The sequence below is a fragment of the Pseudonaja textilis genome, chromosome 2, assembly GCF_049901715.1.
Source record: "Pseudonaja textilis isolate UNSWEBS1 chromosome 2, rPseTex1.2, whole genome shotgun sequence".
NCBI classification, from domain to species: Eukaryota; Metazoa; Chordata; class Lepidosauria; order Squamata; family Elapidae; genus Pseudonaja; species Pseudonaja textilis.
Window position 1 is genome coordinate 39,090,228 of NC_141991.1, and position 6,814 is coordinate 39,097,041.

The window sequence follows — 6,814 nt, forward strand, 5'->3', positions numbered from 1 at the left end:
CTAAAATTAGAGCACATGAACCAGATTTAGTGAAATGGTTAAAGGTCTTGAGTTCTACTTCTGCCTTAGATATGAAGCCAGCTTTGGGCCAGTCAGTATCTCAGCCTTAGGAATATGACAAGGGCAAGTGACTCTTAAAATCTTATCAAGAAAATTTTAGGAGTCAAGACTGACTTGAAGACCAACAGAAAAAAATATAGCCAGTTATCTATCTTATTTAATAGAAACATGTTTTCTGTACATTTTCTTTTCTCCAAAAACATTGCTTACCCACTAAGTGCTTAAAACTAGGTTGGAAAAATTAGAATAGTTTCAAATCCACTTTATATTAGTTCAACTCTCTCAAAAGAGCAGAATCACCAGAGAAGGAAGTAAAAAAAAAATTGGGGTTCCAGCAGCCTCCAGCATAGACCTTTGGCATGTTTTCTTCAAATTAATGCACTGGTCCTTAAGCTAGCATAATGTGATGATGACACCACCCCATCACAAAACAATTATATATGTTTGCATGTAACAATTGTCACATCTGATGTATTCTATTTGCTTTCATTATAGCCTAATTGAAGTGGAATAGATAAGTAGTAGCACTGCTGACTTAAGCATAAGGCTTGCTGGATAAGACCAAAATTGCTCTTACAGCAACTTTTTTCTGCAGGGCCAACCCAATATTTTTGGGACATACATAAATATCTCTGTGCTGTCATTGCTCCCTTACTGTTGATGAGTGCTGTTCCAGTACTCTTGCTGGGACATTGAATCTTAAAGATTCTGTAAGCCAGGGCTGTCAAACTTTTGCCCATGGGCTGGATGCGTCACACTTTGTCATGCCCCCACTTGGTTTAGCAAAGGAGGAAAAAGTCAGATATGTCATGTGACACTGCCATGGTGACACAAGTTTGTCACCTCTGCTCTAAGCCCTTAAGAGATGTCCTCCATGAATTTATCTAACCCGTCCCCCAGCCATCCAAGTTCGTAGTCACCACATCTTCCAATCAGCTTCACGGGATAATTGTTGGTTGCCATGGTTTGAGATAGCAGGAAACACTCTCTGTCCACTTTCTTCATGTTATAAATGACTTATCTCATTTCCCCACTCCTGTTTTGGTTTGCACACCTGTTTTGCTGTTGCCGTTTTCAAGTGTAGAGGATAGAACTCTATATACTGTATATACTGTAATGGCTATCCTTCCAATCGGGTGGGATTCAGCCGGTATTACTACCAGTTCAGTACTTACGTTTTGCTGCACGCATGTGTAATACAATGAAAGCTGTGCCTCCCGGACAATTGATAAGTGCTGCGCGCAGGTGCGCAGCATTTGAAAAAAGCCTTTTTTAAACTGATTTTTCAGTCTCGGCTTTGCCAAGCAAAGCAGCTGAGGTTGAAAAAGCAGGAAATAAAGGTCAGGTAAGAGCCTGGGCAGGTGGGTGGGCCAAATAGCAGCAGACACAGAACCGGTTCTGTGTCTGCTGCTCTTTAGAGATACCAATTCTACAGAGCCAGGCAGAACCGGTAGTATCCCACCCCTGCTTCCAATCCAATTTATTCTGATCAAAGACCACTTCAATCAGCATGTTTCTCTACAGAAAAAGCATTTTAGTACCAGTGATAAAAATTTGTCTAAAGAGCATATTGTTCGATGCGACATGAGGTTGGTTGTTTACAGATATTGATAGCAAACTTACAAAGGTTTATAATATGTATGACAAAGATGTTCTTATCACCTGTATCATAGATTTGTATAAATTTTCTAATGATTCCAAGCATGAATTTGCCGTTTTCATATCTGCTGCACACTGAGTCCCATTTACATCGACCCATTTGCCGTAAAACTGGTTGCTGTCCCTATTACAGGAGGGTGAACTTGGCAGTGGATGTCATTTTCTCAAATTATTTCAGTTTCCTTAAGTTAACCAGCACTTCATTTATCATAAGGTGATTTAAACAAAGCCCTAACAATTACTTTTACATCTGTTCAGTTTAATATCAACCACAAACTTTAATAACCCAATTTGAATTGTGTGTAAAACAAAGTTAAAAGTATAACTATAGTCTGAATATAGATACTTGAGAGACTCCATCTTTTTTTCTTCCTGGGAAAATTGCCATCTGCTCCAATTCTATGGTTTCTGTTTTTTAATCTGTAAAATGACAAACTCTTATTTTAAGATTGTTATGTTTAGTGAAAAACTTTTGATGACAACCTTCAGTTAAAGGTTTCTGAAAAATCCAGATATATAGTATCAACAAGGTCACTTCTATCTGAAAGCCTGTCAACACTTAGAAAATTCTAGAATGCTGTTGAGGCAAAACTTCTGCAAAATATGTTATTTTCATTCCTTTCTTGGTCATTTTTTTTGCCGTTTCTACCAATTCACTTGGAACATATTTCAACTTAGTAGCTGTTAATTTCCTGCTCTGTCCCTTATTAAAATGTGCCTCCATTAAGCTAGGACTTTTTGAACTCTATTCTACAAATCCCTCAGAATTTGAAGAGGTTTTATGAGAAATTTAAAAACAAGGGGGAAAAGTTAATTTAAAACATAACCAAATTCTAATCAGTAAAGCTTTCCCTCTTTGACTAGGAATTTAGATTCTTTCAAAAGTTCCTCTGTCTGAAAAGCCCTATAATAAACTTTTTTTGAAAAAGGATGCTCATTTTCTCTAGATTTGTATGCTACCAGATTAATGTGAGGATTTTAAATTCAACATTTTCTTGCCATAGAAGTCTAGGAAAAATCAGACAGCTTTTCCCTGGGTTCTTTCCCAAGTCAGGAATTCCATAAAACTCACCAGATAAAGATTTTTTTAAAAAATACATTTATTCCACCCCAAATTATCAAATAGTTTTGGATTGGCAGCAACAATAGAGTGTCCCTCTGTCTTCCTTTTTATAGTGTTTTAATTAAATTTAAAACTTAAAGGTTTAGCTAATCATTAACAATGGAATGATTTCCTTATTACAAACAAATGTTATTTTTAGAGTGAAAGCAAACACTTCCTTATAGTTAAAGCACATATCTTTTTATCTAGAGTTAAAACAGATACATTTTCTATGCATAGAATATATATGGTTACGTGAGTTTTGCTATTTGATGTCTCTTGTATATATACTGCCAGTCTTTATTAAATGATATTCCTTAATTTAAACTTATTGTAAACATAACATTCCAACAGAATGATTTTAGATCAACAATATTTTGAATAATTTCTCTATTTATTTCCGGTTAGCTTTACTTATTTCCGGTTAGAGTTAGGGAACTTCTGAATCTAATAAAATAAATCTAATGATCATAAACATGACTGCAGGGATGCATCAAAATGCAAAACCTTATGCAATTGGATTCCTATTGTGTATATATTCCCGTTGCTTGCATACATGTAGTCCTTGAGTTTTGACTATAAATCAGCCCTGCAACTGCAGTTGTAAAGCAGGTTGTAAAGTGGATCATTAGTGACCAGAACTGATTTTATAACATTTTTGTGGTGATTGTTAAGTAAACGTAGCAATCATTAAGCAAACCCATTGTTTGCAATGGGACATTTTTTGCCAGAAACAGGAACATCAGAATTTTGAAACCAGATCTTATGTAGTTTTTTTGGTGTGTGTATCTGTGATTGTGTGTGTGTGTGTGTGTGTGTGTGTGTGTACATGCAGGGGTGAGCTGCTGTGGGTTCACACAGGTTCGGGCGATCTTCTAGCTAAGATTCTGCACAGTTCAGCGAATTTGCAAATCCCACCCCTGGCTGGCCCCGCCCTCCCCTTCCAGGACTCCTCATGTGGCCCGTTTTGGATGCCAGGTAAGTACAGGGCCTGCACAGCGGCTTGGGGAGGTGAAAAACAGTCCTCCCAGAAGTTCCATCCTCCAGAGGGCCTCCAAAGCCCAGGGGAGGCCGTTTTGCCCTCCTGGAAGCTTGAGCGAAGCCTCCAGAGTCTGGGGAGAGCAAAGATGCTCCCCCCACCGCTGTGGTGCAGGAAGCCGACTAGGCCACGTCCACCATGGCCTCGCTTACCCAGCAACTGGGCAGAGAACCAGTTGCTAAATTTTTTGAAGCCCATCCGTGTGTGTGTGTTCTGTTGTAGCTTCAAATAGTTGCTAAGAACTATTTACAGCAGCAGCCCTCAACCTTTGAGCACCCAGGACCGGTTCTGTGGAGAAAGGTTTTTCCATGGACGAAGGGGGCATGGTTTCATGTGCTGCCTGCATCCTGCAGATGGGGCTTCACTTGTTTGCCCGGCCTGGTTTCTGGCATGCCATGGTCTGGTGCCAGTCCCCGGACAGACGGGGACCCCTGACCTACAGTATGCTCCAACATACAGCAACCCACATTTCTTAGATATCCTTCGCTTCCTAGGAAGCAAAATATTTTAAAGACCCCTTGATTATATAAAGTTTTTGCTTGAGATGGAGGAGTAGTTATATTCTGGATAATTTTCTCTGAAGTTTTGTAACAATGTTGCAGAACAACACAGATAAAATAAAAGCTGTATGGTACTCCACAAATCGAATACTGAGAAATGAAACAAAATAACTGCTACTATTTTGGGTGCTGACTGAAAATCGGGAACTGCTATAATATTGCATCTTAAGCAATGGCATATCATGATTGATGTGACAAATGTTGCTGAGAAATCTGGTAGAAGCAGGACAACTTCCTCTTTTCAGTCTAGAGAATCCTTCAGGGAATCAAGTCATTTCCACCCGGAACAAAATCAGAATCCTAAACAGGAAGGGAGAAGTTTTCTTCAAACAAAACTATGGAATATTAATTTATTGTTTATTTATATGTACTCTTGACCTTGTTTGAACAATGATTTGTGCTTTGTATATGATATTCTGTAAACAGCAGAAATCTCTCATGCATTTGTGTAATATAATATGAGCAATGTAATTAATGCAGTCCTTGTGCATCACATTAAAAAGAGAAATAAAATAAGCATTCAGGGAATAAATCTTCTATAGTTAGAACATAGAATAACAAGGCTGGAAGGAACCTTGGAAGTCTTCTATCCAATCCCCTGCTTGAGCAGAAGAAGACCTCATATTATTTAGAATCTATCCAAAGTTACCTTGTGGAAGAGATAAATAAAATAAAAATTGAGCAATCTTTATTTCCAGTTTATAGCCACTTTTATACAAAGCATTGGTTTTTAATAACTAGAATTTATATTTTCAGAAATGGAATATTTAAATTTTTGTTCTTCCTAACTAGGCATAGGAAAATCTAATGAGCATAATCTAATACCATTGGATCTAATGAGACCCAATATGAAAGCTTTCCATTATACAGGTCATTATGGTGTCATCGTCCTTTTCCAACAAATTTCTTGAAATTCAAAACTTGCAACAATTGTCAGCTGTTCTAATATTGAGGGTTCATTCCCTCCCCCTCAAATAAGGGCTTCATTTTAGCCATTATTGCTTATGATATTTGGTTTAGTGTGCATGATTTTTCTTTGCTTTATCATTGCCTCCTGTTAAAAAAATATAGGCAAACTCAAACCAAAATTGAAAACAACATACCTGTAACTCATAATCCACAAGAATTCTCATGTGCTATTAAATGTAAATGTTTAACTGAAATTTGAGGGCTTTCTTAATTCAAAAATGATTCTTCTTAAAAAGGAACAATGGTTTTGCTGCTGAATTTCATAGAACAAAAGCTAAATGCAAGTTGACTAAGCATTCTTGACATTGAACACCCCCACCCCAAAAAGAACCCCAGGTTATGTGAGTCGTATTATTCTTGTAAAATTATAAGCAGGTTCTAGTTATTTTCTGAAGCTGAATCCATGTTATGTTCTTCAACAGTAAATAAACTGCAGAGCTACAGAGCAATTTCATATACTACTTCATACCTGTAGTACTTGTTATACATCCAAGATCTGATTAACTAATGAAAAATAGATATTTCTCACAACTTTGTATTTATGCATGTTGGGAATATGAAAGAAAACTGAGAACTAATGCTTCATTTAACTGTTTAGTTTCCTCCATCAAGTCCTGCTATGCTGCCTCATTATTGGGGGTGGGGGGTAGTGGGTATTCCTGTGTGGGATAAGCAGAGAATACTGGTTCCCAAGACATGAAGGCCACCTCTGTTAAAGCAGGCAGCCACCCTATATCAGGCATCAGACAGTATAGAAAAGTGTTGTGATAAATCATATGTATGTTTATCAAGATAAAGTGATTATATAGACAGCCATTAAAAGATAAGATGCAACTTTAAAATGACCTTTGTAAAGACACAGAAGATAGAAACAGATACGGAAAAACATAGAAAGTCTTTCAAAAGATCTATAACCTCAAAAGGTTTCAAACTCAGATTTTCTAAAGCATAGCAATGGACAGGTAGAACTGATTGCAAAAAGATCAAATAGGGATGGAAGGAATATATTGAAATTATGTACAGTAGAAATGCCAACATGTAAGATATTTTAGAAGATATTATCTCCTTACAAGAACCTCTAGCATTAGAAAATTAATTTATACCAGTCATCACAAAGTCAGAAGGCTATAGGCAGTAATGGAATACCCACAGAAATTTGCCAAACAACTCAATATTTCAATAAGGACTCTAAACAAGCTTTGCCAGCATAGCTGGAGGATGGCACAATGCCCATCGGATTGGAAGAGGTCAGTCTAATATCACTACGAGGAGACTTAGCAGAGGATGCAAGCTATCATGAATTTTTAATTTCACATGGTAGCAAAATAATGTGTCAGGCCAGTCCCAGCTTAGATATTCAGGAAAGAAAGACCATTGACTCCATTTGTAGTGAGAGGTATACTTTTACTGAAGCCAAGTAGCAAA